This window comes from Bombina bombina, chromosome 3, assembly GCF_027579735.1.
Source record: "Bombina bombina isolate aBomBom1 chromosome 3, aBomBom1.pri, whole genome shotgun sequence".
NCBI classification, from domain to species: Eukaryota; Metazoa; Chordata; class Amphibia; order Anura; family Bombinatoridae; genus Bombina; species Bombina bombina.
The window spans coordinates 763,908,960-763,923,001 of record NC_069501.1 but is presented as its reverse complement, the minus strand read 5'-3'; positions in this window follow the sequence as shown (position 1 = coordinate 763,923,001).

Here is a 14,042-nt window from a genome sequence, read left to right as displayed (position 1 = left end):
TAGTTCTCCCTATAATTCTCCCTATAGTGTGGTCTATTATAGTAATTGGTTTTTCTTCTATAATCATTAGTGTTGGTTTTATAGAATTGGTGTTTATTGCCATTAGATGATTTGTTTGGTCTTTCAGAATCAACATAATGTGTACTGTTTTTTCTCCATGGTAAGGATTTTTTGTTTTTGTTGTTATTACTAGAAAGGAGCACCTTATTATCTTTCTTTGGGAACTGAAATTCTGCTGGAGTATTTGGAGTGGCTATATCTTCCCACATCTCCTCCCTCTCTTCATTCTCTTCATTAGAAAGAAGTCCTTAGAGTGCATTTATTTGCAATATATATATATATATATATATATATATATATATATATATATATAGTATATATATAAAAAATGTATATATATTTTTTAGATATTTCTTATATATATTTTGGAATATTTCTTATATGTATTTGGAATAAATTTAGTTTTAATTTTGTAGAATGTTTAAGTGTTTCACACTGTTTTTAGAGATTATTTTTAGACTTAGGGGCCTATCTATCAAGCTCCGAATGGAGCTTGATGCCCCGTTTTTTCTTGCGAGCCTGCAGGCTCGCCAGAAACAGCAATTATGAAGCAGCAGTCACAAAGACTGCTGCTCCATAACCCTGTCCGACCTGCTCTGAGCAGGCGGACAGAAATCGGCAGAAATCAACCCGATCGAGTACGATCGGGTTGATTGACACCTCCCTGCTGGCGGCCAATTGGCCGCGAGTTTGCAGGGGGCGGCGTTGCACCAGCAGCTCTTGTGAGCTGCTGGTGCAATGTTAAATGCGGAGAGCGTATTGCTCTCCGCATTTAGTGAGGTCTTGCGGACCTGATCCACACTGTCGGATCAGGTCCGCAAAACCTTTGATAAATAAGGGCCATATACTAGAATTTATTCTCATTCCAATGTTTTTTCTAAGGTATATATTCATAAATATATGCTATTCACTGTAATATCCAACTATGATGTGGGTTGTAAGAATCTATGGAACAATATGTATTAAAATGTCACTCAAATGTAAACCATTTCAATCGGGTACATCAGAAACTCTTTCCTACAATTAATTGTGTAATATCTCTTTAACAACAGCACTTATGGGAAATTCTGTAATGAATTGACAAGAGTATAAATAAGTGATACAATCAAAGTAGAGTCATCTTGATAAAGGCTCAGAGGAGAGCTGAAATGCGTAGAAGTGACTCCAAACCTTTACGGATTACAAATATCAGTCCTATAGATTGGCAGCTGAATAACTTTTAGCGCTTTCTACTTTTCAAAAGATCCATGATGTTACCGGTTACCTGAGAGGCCACTGTGGGACACGTGAGTTTATACCACGGCTACACCAGCTCACACACATGGAACATTCAGGTGGAACGCTCACCTTCCCTAAACCAGTAGTGAAAACCTCTCAGAAGTCCGGTAAGGCGACAGTGTAATACTATTACACAAGGAATTTTAACACATTAATTTGCATATATATGACCAAAAGGGTTCTTGGTAGAGACACAACATTATTACAAATACTCTTAAATCTCTGTTGAATGATTGCAGATTTACAACTCTGTTGAACTTGAACTATTACTGATTCACAATTGCATATATTTTTCTCTGCAATATATTAGACTCTTTGTACCACACAGAGATTATTAATTTATTTGCTATAGCAGTTTGATTATTTATTTGATTCATATATACATAGAGTACATTCTGCATTCTCTGAGATTTTCATTTGCATTTATTATTTTACCTTATTTTTTATCTTTATTTTTAATCTTTTCTTTGGTTGTGGCCACAACATATTATTAGCACTAAATAGGCTTTTATGTGTATTTATTTATGTAATAAATTCCCAATATTTTGGATACTTTGCAAATACAGGGAGTGCAGAATTATTAGGCAAGTTGTATTTTTGAGGACAACCATGTTCTCAATGAACCCAAAAAACTCATTAATATCAAAGCTGAATAGTTTTGGAAGTAGTTTTTAGTTTGTTTTTAGTTATAGCTATTTTAGGGGGATATCTGTGTGTGCAGGTGACTATTACTGTGCATAATTATTAGGCAACTTAACAAAAAACAAATATATACCCATTTCAATTATTTATTTTTACCAGTGAAACCAATATAACATCTCAACATTCACAAATATACATTTCTGACATTCAAAAACAAAACAAAAACAAATCAGTGACCAATATAGCCACCTTTCTTTGCAAGGACACTCAAAAGCCTGCCATCCATGGATTCTGTCAGTGTTTTGATCTGTTCACCATCAACATTGCGTGCAGCAGCAACCACAGCCTCCCAGACACTGTTCAGAGAGGTGTACTGTTTTCCCTCCTTGTAAATCTCACATTTGATGATGGACCACAGGTTCTCAATGGGGTTCAGATCAGGTGAACAAGGAGGCCATGTCATTAGATTTTCTTCTTTTATACCCTTTCTTGCCAGCCACGCTGTGGAGTACTTGGACGCGTGTAATGGAGCATTGTCCTGCATGAAAATCATATTTTTCTTGAAGGATGCAGACTACTTCCTGTACCACTGCTTGAAGAAGGTGTCTTCCAGAAACTGGCAGTAGGACTGGGAGTTGAGCTTGACTCCATCCTCAACCCGAAAAGGCCCCACAAGCTCATCTTTGTTGATACCAGCCCAAACCAGTACACCACCTCCACCTTGCTGGCGTCTGAGTCGGACTGGAGCTCTCTGCCCTTTACCAATCCAGCCACGGGCCCATCCATCTGGCCCATCAAGACTCACTCTCATTTCATCAGTCCATAAAACCTTAGAAAAATCAGTCTTGAGATATTTCTTGGCCCAGTCTTGACGTTTCAGCTTGTGTGTCTTGTTCAGTGGTGGTCGTCTTTCAGCCTTTCTTACCTTGGCCATGTCTCTGAGTATTGCACACCTTGTGCTTTTGGGCACTCCAGTGATGTTGCAGCTCTGAAATATGGCCAAACTGGTGGCAAATGGCATCTTGGCAGCTGCACGCTTGACTTTTCTCAGTTCATGGGCAGTTATTTTGCGCCTTCGTTTTTCCACACGCTTCTTGCGACCCTGTTGACTATTTTGAATGAAACGCTTGATTGTTCGATGATCACGCTTCAGAAGCTGTGCAATTTTAAGAGTGCTGCATCCCTCTGCAAGATATCTCACTATTTTTTACTTTTCTGAGCCTGTCAAGTCCTTCTTTTGACCCATTTTGCCAAAGGAAAGGAAGTTGCCTAATAATTATGCACACCTGATATAGGGTGTTGATGTCATTAGACCACACCCCTTCTCATTACAGAGATGCACATCACCTAATATGCTTAATTGGTAGTAGGCTTTCGAGCCTATACAGCTTGGAGTAAGACAACATGCATAAAGAGGATGATGTGGTCAAAATGATAATTTGCCTAATAATTCTGCACTCCCTGTAGTGTTATTCTTAAAGTGAAAGTAAATCCTAGCGTTTTACAAATGCTAGGATTTACTATTGAAACAAATAAAGGGCACTTTCATTCATGAAGTATAAGATACTTCATGTAGAAGGCTTTTTTATTTGATTCAATCGATCGCCGCTCTTAGCTCCTACAGCAGCCCACGGCAAAAATAATTTTTTGGCTAAGAGGTGACGTTTTCACCTCTTAGCCAATAGACATGCGGTAAATCCGGCTTGGCGCCCATGGGAGCTGGATTTACCGCATGGCTATTGGCTAAGAGGTGAAAACGTTAGCCTGCAATTTGTTTCAATAGTAAATCCTAGCATTTGTAAAATGCTAGGATTTACTTTCACTTTAAGTAACATTTAGCTACACAGTGTGAAACACACTTTTTTTTCCCTTTTTTTTTGTATTGTTCTTACATCTTTTAACCGTTTTGAGAGAATAACAGTATTTATAGAGCAGGCCTTGGGAACCCCCCTTTTTTCCTGGGTCGTGAGTCCACCCCCCTTTTTCAATTAACAAAAAATTCTTAAGCGCTAAAGAGAAACCAGGACCGCACTAGAGTACAAAAATTATTTTTTCAATTTTCATCTTTCTGCTAAACATACTATAATACACCAAAATAGTAATACATTACAACCAAATTAATAAGCATGTGACAGAATGTCCTTGCAAATATCTTAAGTGGCAACAAAACCACAAGTGCATGGAAATAACAAAGGAGCACACTAGGGCAAAAGCACGCTCCCAGATATGTATCCTTTTTTCCCAGCTTGTGAATTAATAGCAGTGAGACACACAGAGAAGCCGGTTATGATTTCCAAATAGCCCCCACCAGCCTCAAAGTGGGAGGGGCAAAACGCGTCATCCTGGCAATTGTTTGGCACATGTTGTGGAGCGGTAATATGTGATGGAATTACCCTGCAATTTTTCTTGACCGATGGCCGCAAAAGGTGAACTGAGAGCCGGTAAAGTACTCACCTTGAAGGGATGGAGCATCTGGTGGTGAGCAAGCATGATGGGATCAGCTTCAATAGCGGGCAGTAGTTGCTATTAAGAGGGGAGTCATACCTTAACTGTTTCTGTGATTGAGGCTTGTGGTAGCCTAGAAGAGGTTTTGTGTTGCTGGCTGTTTCTCCCTCTACATGTACGCCTGAATATCCTGTGGCTAATGCACTACTTGGAAATCATAACCGGCTTCTCTGTGTGTCTCACTGCTATTAATTCTCCAGAAGCTGGAGAAAGAATACATATTTGGGAGTGTGCTTTTGCACTAATGTGCTACTTTGTTATTTCCATGCACTTGTGGTTTTGTTGCCACAGAAGATATTTGGAAGGACATTCTGTCACATATTTATGTACAGGTAGCCCTCAGTTTACGCCGGGGTTAGGTTCTAGGAGGAATGGTTGTAAATTGAAACCGTTGTAAATTGAAACCCAGTTTATAATGTAAGTCAATGGGAAGTGAGGGAGTTAGGTTCCAGGCCCCTCTCAAAATTGTCATAAGTAACACCTAATACATTATTTTTAAAGCTTTGAAATGAAGACTTTAAATGCTAAACAGAATTATAAACCTAATATTATAGATTGTATCATCAACAAACTAAGTTTAATGAACAAAAACATTTGCTAACACCACTTATTTAAATAATCACACAACAGACTGCATCATCATCATCGAACTAAGTTTAATAAACAAAAATGTTTTTTTACTTGCATTTTTCTGCAGTCAGTTCTCTGCATTGTTAACATGTTATTGGGTCTGCACCTATGCATTTCAATCTGCAGTAATTAAGCAGTTAGGCACCCTCATCCTCACCTCAAGCAGCTGGACAGGAAGATAATAGGGAAGTAGCTGCTAGATCTTGTTTACTCGATAGCTAATGTCTGCTCTGTGTACACAGATCAATTTTAGGCTGTTAAGTTGAATAACTTTGCTGCAAAATAAGCGGACAGCTCAACCTACTGGCTATTTTAATGAGTGCACTTTGCTTTCCAAAGCTTTTCATATAGCAGTCACATGACTGAAAAAAAGGTTGTTATTCTGAAACAGTGCAAATTGAACCGGCGTAAACCGAGGGCCACCTGTATTTGGTTTTAATATGTTTTACTATTTTGGTGTATTATAGTATGTTTAGCAGACAGATTAATTAAAACTTTTTTTTGTACACTAGTACTGTCCTGGTTACTCTTTACCAGTTAAGATTTTTTTTTATGGTACATGTTTGGGATGATAGCTGGATGCATGTAGTAGTGTATTACCTGAGATCGGTTTCCTAAAAACATCTGTGTTTTATTTTACCATCTGAATGACCTACTATAGTTACATCCAGGAAATGAATACAGTTTGTATTAAACTCAAAAGTAAATGTCACTCTTATTCCTATAGCAACATTGGCTGGGAAGTAGGGGCTATATTAGTAAATGCATTTCCTTGCACTGTTGCATGTATAATGACCTTTGAGTGGGAGTGTTTAGAATGGCATGGGTTGTCAGTATCTTGGATTTGAGACAAACACAAGCTTCATGGGAAACCTTGTTCTTTACAGTGAGGTTTGGAACTTTTACCAATAGTTGAAAATACATAACTTAATGGTTTAATGATTTACAGTATAACAACTGTTAAAATCCAATTTTAGAAGATGACATAAGTTGTGGCCACTTTCTTCTTATGAAAATTAATTTTCCACAGTGTTCTTCTTGATTTTAGATGAAAATTTAACCACATCGGAAAATTTGGTTTTCTTAATCAATTATTGAAAGAAAAAAAATCTAACTTTTATTTAAAAATATATATGCTCTTAAAATATTATAACTATGGCTTATGAGAAGTATGCACAGAGCTACTAAACCAGACTCCTAAGGACCCTAATAGATCCCCTACAATTAGATAGAAAAAAATAAAAATATTATAAATATGCTTAGGAGCGCTCAAAAGCTAAAGGTTAAAGAACAAAAGGTGTTTATATTATAGCAAAAAATGACTACAACAAAAGGAAAATTTATAAGTCAATTTATATAAAATAAGTTTTAAAAAATATTTTTATCAGGTAAATTTAACAATAAACATTAGGCATAAACAACACAAATTGAAATATAAAGTAAGATACTGTTACTAAGTGATTCAAGTATAGCAACAATCGGACGTCTCTGAGTGCAAAAAAGTGATATATTAAATATAAGAATTGCCACCACTAAAAAAAGTAAAAAAAATAAAATTCAAAATGTGTGTTTGCAAAACACAGTATCACCTAGGCAATAGAATATGAACAGTTCAGGTTTTTTAAAACTAAAACAGTTGTCTCATGTAAAATCTGTGTATTCCAAATCATAGAAGTGTGAGTATATTACAGTCCTGGGGCCCGATCCGATATGCAGCGTCGCCCGCAAAAGCAGGCGACGCCAAATTTTGCGCTGGTTTGGTATCACATATACGGCGTAACCTAGAAGTTACACTCGTATATTTCTGCCTTCGGCCGTAGTTTTTTCGGCCATAGACAGTTATACCAAACCAGCGCAGTTTGGTATCCAATATACAGCGTAAGGACTTACGTGGTGAAAATGGAGAAATCTTACTCCATTTTAACCTCGCCACAAATTGCAGGTGTAGTACGCATTACGTTGTGTATTGGAGCCCCATAACTCCCTAAACTACCTGCTATTGCTAAATAAAACTTAACACCTAACGCATGCGCAATGTCTATCTACCTGTCAACCGTGATCCCCCGCCGCAATCCCTAATAAAGTTATTAACCCCTAAACCGCCGCTCCTGGACCCCTCCGCACCTAATAAAGTTATTAACCCCTAAACCGCCACTCCCGGACCCCACGGCCACTTACATTAAATGTATAACCCCCTAATGTGAGCCCCTACACCGCCGCCACCTACATTACCTACCCCCTAATGTGAGCCCCTTACACCGCCGCAATCTACATTACCTACCCCCTAATGTGAGCCCCTTACACCGCCGCCATCTACATTACCTAACCCTAATGTGAGCCCCTACACCGCCACCACCTATATTACATTTATTAACCCCAAATCTAATCCCCCTATACCGCCGCCACCTATATTAAATTAATTAACCCCTAATCTAAATCCCCCTACACCACCGCCACCTATATTACATTTATTAACCCCTAATCTAATCCCCCTATACCGCCGCCACCTATATTAAATTAATTAACCCCTAATCTAATCCCCCTATACCGCCGCCACTTATATTAAATTAATTAACCCCTAAAATACTAAACTATCCCTACCACTAAACCTAAGTCTAACCCTACAAATAGTCCTGAAAAGGGATTTTTGCGTGGCATTACCCCAAAGTAAACAGCTCTATTGCCAGCCCTTAAAAGGGCTTTTTGCGGGGCTTTGCCCCAAAGTAATCAGCTCTTTTACCAGCCCTTAAAAGGGCTTTTTGCGGGGCATTGTCACAAAGTAAACAGCTCTTTTGCCTATAATCTAAATCCAAATGGTGAAGATAGGGGGCGCCATATAGAAAATTTCTTAGAGAAAAGATATGTTGCTAAATACTGAAAAAATATATTTGGAAAAAATCTGTGGAAAAAAGTGTGTATCTATGTGGCAGAATTTTTGTTATAAATAAACAGAAATGTTTCAAAGCTGAGGTGGTGTTTGTGTTATGTCTCAGACAGGTAAGTGATTCTGAGGTAGAATATAGTGGAATTGATAATGGTAATGGTAGTGCTTATAAAACTTGGTGATGTGATGCAATTTATAACATAAAGATAAAGGTAGATGGTCAAGTGAAAAAAACGGTGATTAATAATTATAAAATAATGCAAACCCAAAAGTGTCCATCAGTGATGCCAAAAATAAGATAAAAGTCTTATGAAAGTTCAATCAATCAAACAGGCGAAATCCGTGCGGCGAGGCTGCTTCTCTTGGTGCTGTCGGTGAGTCAGAAATCTAAATGGTGAAGAGAAAAAGAGAGCGCCTCATAGTGCAGATATCTCTAGACAGGTGGGAAGATTTAGTATAAACCAAACGAAAAGTGCCACTCCACTTGTGAGTACCTGTCTTTTGGTTTATACTAAATCTTCCCACCTGTCTAGAGATATCTGCACTATGAGGCGCTCTCTTTTTCTCTTCACCATTTAGATTTCTGACTCACCGACAGCACCAAGAGAAGCAGCCTCGCCGCACGGATTTCGCCTGTTTGATTGATTGAACTTTCATAAGACTTTTATCTTATTTTTGGCATCACTGATGGACACTTTTGGGTTTGCATTATTTTATAATTATTAATCACCGTTTTTTTCACTTGACCATCTACCTTTATTTTTATGTTATAAATTGCATCACATCACCAAGTTTTATAAGCACTACCATTACCATTATCAATTCCACTATATTCTACCTCAGAATCACTTACCTGTCTGAGACATAACACAAACACCACCTCAGCTTTGAAACATTTCTGTTTATTTATAACAAAAATTCTGCCACATAGATACACACTCTTTTCCACAGATTTTTTCCAAATATATTTTTTCAGTATTTAGCAACATATCTTTTCTCTAAGAAATTTTCTATATGGCGCCCCCTATCTATATTCAATAATATATATTTCCTTATAATCTAAATCCCCCTACACCGCCGCCACCTATAATAAATGTATTAAGCCCTAATCTAATCCCCCTACACCGCCGCCAGCTATATTAAATATATTAACCCCTAATCTAATCCCCCTACACCTCCGCCACCTATATGCAAAAGAGCTGATTACTTTGTGACAAAGCCCCGCCAAAAGCCCTTTTAAGGGCTGGTAAAAGAGCTGATTACTTTAGGGCAATGGCCCGCAAAAAGCCCTTTTAAGGGCTGGCAATAGAGCTGTTTACTTTGGGGTAATGCCACGCAGAAAGATATTCTGATCAGCCAATAGAATGCAAGCTCAATCTGATTGGCTGATTGGATCAGCCAATAGGATTGAACTTGAATCTGATTGGCTGATTGAATCAGCCAATCAGATTTTCTTACCTTAATTCCGATTGGCTGATAGAATCCTATCAGCCAATCGGAATTCGACGGAATTTATTTTACAGGTAAATTAGTAATTATTTTAACTAGGTAGCTATTAAATAGCTATTAACTATTTAATAGCTACTGTACCTAGTTAAAATAAATACCAAGTTACCTGTAAAATAAATATAAACCCTAAAATAGCTACAATGTAATTATTAATTATATTGTAGCTATCTTAGGGTTTATTTTATAGGTAAGTATTTAGATTTAAATAGGAATATTTTAATTAATAATATTAATATTAATTAGATTTATTTTAATAAGAATTTAGTTAGGGGTGTTAGAGTTAGATAGGGTTATTATACTTAATATATATATAATATAATAACTATATTAAATATATTAACCCTAATATAATAAGGGTTAATATAGTTAATATATATATATATATATATATATATAATATAATAACTATATTAACTCTAATATAATTAGGGTTAATATAGTTAATATATATAATATAATAACTATATTAACTATATTAACCCTAATATAATTAGGGTTAATATAGTTAATATAGGTAGCGGCGGTATAGTGGGATTAGATTAGGGGGTAATGTATTTAATATAGGTGGCGGCGGTGTAGGGGGATTAGATTAGGGGGTAATTCATTTATTATAGGTGGCGGCGGTGTAGGGGGATTTAGATTATAGGCAAAAGAGCTTTTTACTTTGTGACAATGCCCCGCCAAAAGCCCTTTTAAGGGCTGGTAAAAGAGCTGATTACTTTAGGGCAATGGCCCGCAAAAAGCCCTTTTTAGGGCTGGCAATAGAGCTGTTTACTTTGAGGTAATGCCACGCAAAAAGCCCTTTTCAGGGCTATTTGTAGGGTTAGACTTAGGTTTAGTGGTAGGGATAGTTTAGTATGTTAGGGGTTAATTAATTTAATATAGGTGGCGGCAGTATAGGGGGATTAGATTAGGGGTTAATTAATTTAATATAGGTGGCGGCAGTATAGGGGGATTAGATTAGGGTTAATAAATGTAATATAGGTGGCGGCGGTGTAGGGAGATTTAGAATAGGGGTTAATTAATTTAATACAGTTTGCGGTGGGATTTAAATTAGGAGTTAATAATTTTAATATAGCTGGCAGCGGGGTAGGGGGATTAGATTAGGGGTTAATAATTTTAATGTAGCTGGCGGCGGGGTAGGGGGATTAGATTAGGGGTTAATAATTTTAATATAGCTGGCGGCGGGGTAGGAGCTCACATTAGGGGTAGTTAATATAGCTTGCGGCGGGTTAGGAGCTCACATTAGGGGGTAGTTAATATAGCTGGTGGCGGGGTAGGAGCTCACATTAGGGGGTAGTTAATGTAGGTGGCGGCGATGTAAGGGGCTCACATTAGGGGGTAGTTAATGTAGGTGGCGGCGGGGTCCAGGAGCGGCAGTTTAGGGGTTAATAACTTTATTAGGTGCGGCGGGCTCCGGGTGCTGCGGTTTAGGGGTTAATACATTTTTTATTATTAGGAGAGTAAGGGAGGATAGCGGATAGAGGGGTATACGTGTCGGGCTATGTTTGGGAGGCATGTTAGACAGTACGGGAGATTTTATAACTTAGTCAGATTTGTAGGCGCCGGCAGATTCTAAAGTGCCGTAAGTCACTGGCGACTCCAGAAATTTGTACTTACGCAGATTTCTGGACATCGCTGGTTTATCAGACTTACAGCACTTTAGCATCTGACGGCGCCGTATATAGGATAGCTCGAGTTGCGAGCTGAAACTACGGGCGGCAGGGGTTCCCTCGTTTGCGCCGCAAACTACAATCTATATCGGATCGCGCCCCTTGTGTGAATAGTATAACCCAATACCTGACTTAAAGATGTTACAGTTCGGGAGCTGCAGCTAAGTGTGTAAGCTGTTTGACATCCGTGTGTACCTTGTTAACCGTTAGATCACACGTCACTATTCTCGTCGGCTGCTCCGATCCTATTGGACAGTCTCACTTTCAAACACTTTGGGCGTTTTAGCCTGTCAGGTATCGGAGATGGTGTCCTGCTCTTAGTGCAACGGCACGCTGGATATTCAGAATGTTATTATTAACAGACTTAAGCACAAGCTTGACTTTTTCTTTGGCACTAACCAGTGCAGTTGTGATTTAGGTATAACAGGTTTTTAGTATGTTAGACCTGGAAGTATAGGCAATATTGAAGCCTAGAAAGTCCCAATATGAACTCCGTTGTCCACAAAGAGATAAGCACAGTTGTAAATATTATTTTGACTGCATAAAATAGAATAAAATCATCAACGCATTTCTCCCTACATGAGAGCTTTTTCAAGATGAATTCTCCCTACATGAGGATTTTTTCAATAACATTGTAAATATCCAGCGTGCCGTTGCACTAAGAGCAGGATACCATCTCCGATACCTGACAGGCTAAAATGCCCGAAGTGTTTGAAAGTGAGACTGTCCAATAGGACTGGAGCAGCCGACGAGACTAGTGACGTGTGATCTAACGGTTAACAAGGTACACATGGATGTCAAACAGCTTACACACTTAGCTGCGGCTCCCGAACTGTAACATCTTTAAGTCAGGTATTGGGTTATACTATTCACATAAGGACTGTAATATACTCACACTTCTGTGATTTGGAATGCACAGATTTTACATGAGATGACTGTTTTAGTTTTAAAAAACCTGAACTGTTCATATTCTATTGCCTAGGTGATACTGTGTTTTGCAAACACACATTTTGAATTTTAATTTTTTTACTTTTTTTAGTGGTGGCAATTCTTATATTTAATATATCACTTTTTTGCACTCAATCGGAGACGTCCGATATTTTATATATTGTTGCTATACTTGAATCACTTAGTAACAGTATCTTACTTTATATTTCAATTTGTGTTGTTTATGCCTGATGTTTATTGTTAAATTTACCTGATAAAAATATTTGTAAAAATTATTTTATATAAATTGACTTATAAATTTTCCTTTTGTTGTAGTCATTTTTTGCTATAATATAAACGCCTTTTGTTCTTTAACCTTTAGCTTTTGAGCGCTCCTAAGCATATTTATAATACTTAAAATATTATAGTCTCACAATATAATTGAGAAAACATGCCCAATAAAGCCATCATGCTCACATACAAATGCCATTTTATACTTATCATAAACACCACTCTATCCAACTGCAAAACTAACACATTAACCCCCTTAAAGTGATGGTAAACTACTTTGTATAAACAGATCCGGAATGTTAGTGATATTTTAGATGGAGTTTAATTAATCAGTTGTAATTAAGATGCGCTTTAACTTACTTGTTAATGTTGAGCTGAAATTCAGATACCCCACTCTCCGGCCGCCCACTTTAAAAGTATTTTTTTGTTTAGTGAACAAATGGTTTGAACTGTTCTGCAATTAGCGTTCTATCTACAAAAAATAATAAAATAAACAACTGTGTGAGTGCTGTATGGCTAAAGTGGAGAACAATTTTATTGTATACCATAAGAATTTGCTAAATAAACCTGGGTACCCGATAATGGGCCAGATTTGCACTTTCGCTTGCACGCTAACTGAGCTAGAAGTAAACTTGGGTTGCCATCATATTACAAGTTGAAAGTAAAAAGTTATCGATCGTGCGATAACCTCTGATGCATGCAAATAGCCAAACTTACAATATTGCCCGTGCGATAACCTATACCTCCATAGAGGTCAATGGAGAAACAAAATGTGGAAAAAAATAACTAACACCCCACTTATGTGAAAACCAGATCCCATATTCTTAAGTGCGCTAACCAAACATGAAAATATATATTTCCCATCCCAATGTTCAGCAAATCACATGGCAGCAACTCAATGCATTTAGGCATCTAGACATAGTGAAGAAGACTTGCTGAAGTTCAAACTGAGCATCAGAATGGGGAAGAAAGGGGATTTAAATGACTTTGAATGTGGCATGGTCATTGGTGCCAGATGGGCTGGTCTGAGTTTTTAAAAAACTGCTGATCTACTGGGATTTTTATACACAACCATCTCTAGGGTTTACAGCGAATGGTCTGAAAAAGAGAAAATATCCAGTGAGTGGCAGTTGTGTGGACAACAATGCCTTGTTGATGTCAGATTTCAGAGGACATCAGAAAAATAGAAATCAGGAGCACAACATCTAAAAAGGTCATTTAGCGATCACACTCTTGAATTTCATACTCACATTTTCATTATAAGTTACATTAATTTTGTCCTATTTAACAGGATTTCTAGCAACAATCTAATATTTAGGATCTGCATTTAACAGTTTGCTGCACCATCTTATTTATTTGTGACCAAGATCTTTTGCTTGGGGTTTTACAGAAAACATAAGTTAAAAAAATAAACGTGTATTTCAAAATTGGGATTTACGGTATCTAGGAACTCAAGTTGTAATCTTCTTAAAGTAATAAAAATCCAGCAAGTACAACCCTCATTCTCTAAAATGATGTTTGGAACATTTACAAAAATGTTAAAACTTATAACTTAGCAGTTTATGATTTACTGTATTAGAACTGTTAAAATCCCATTTTAGAAGATGATATCAGTTTCTGCCAACATTTATAATATTAAAGTA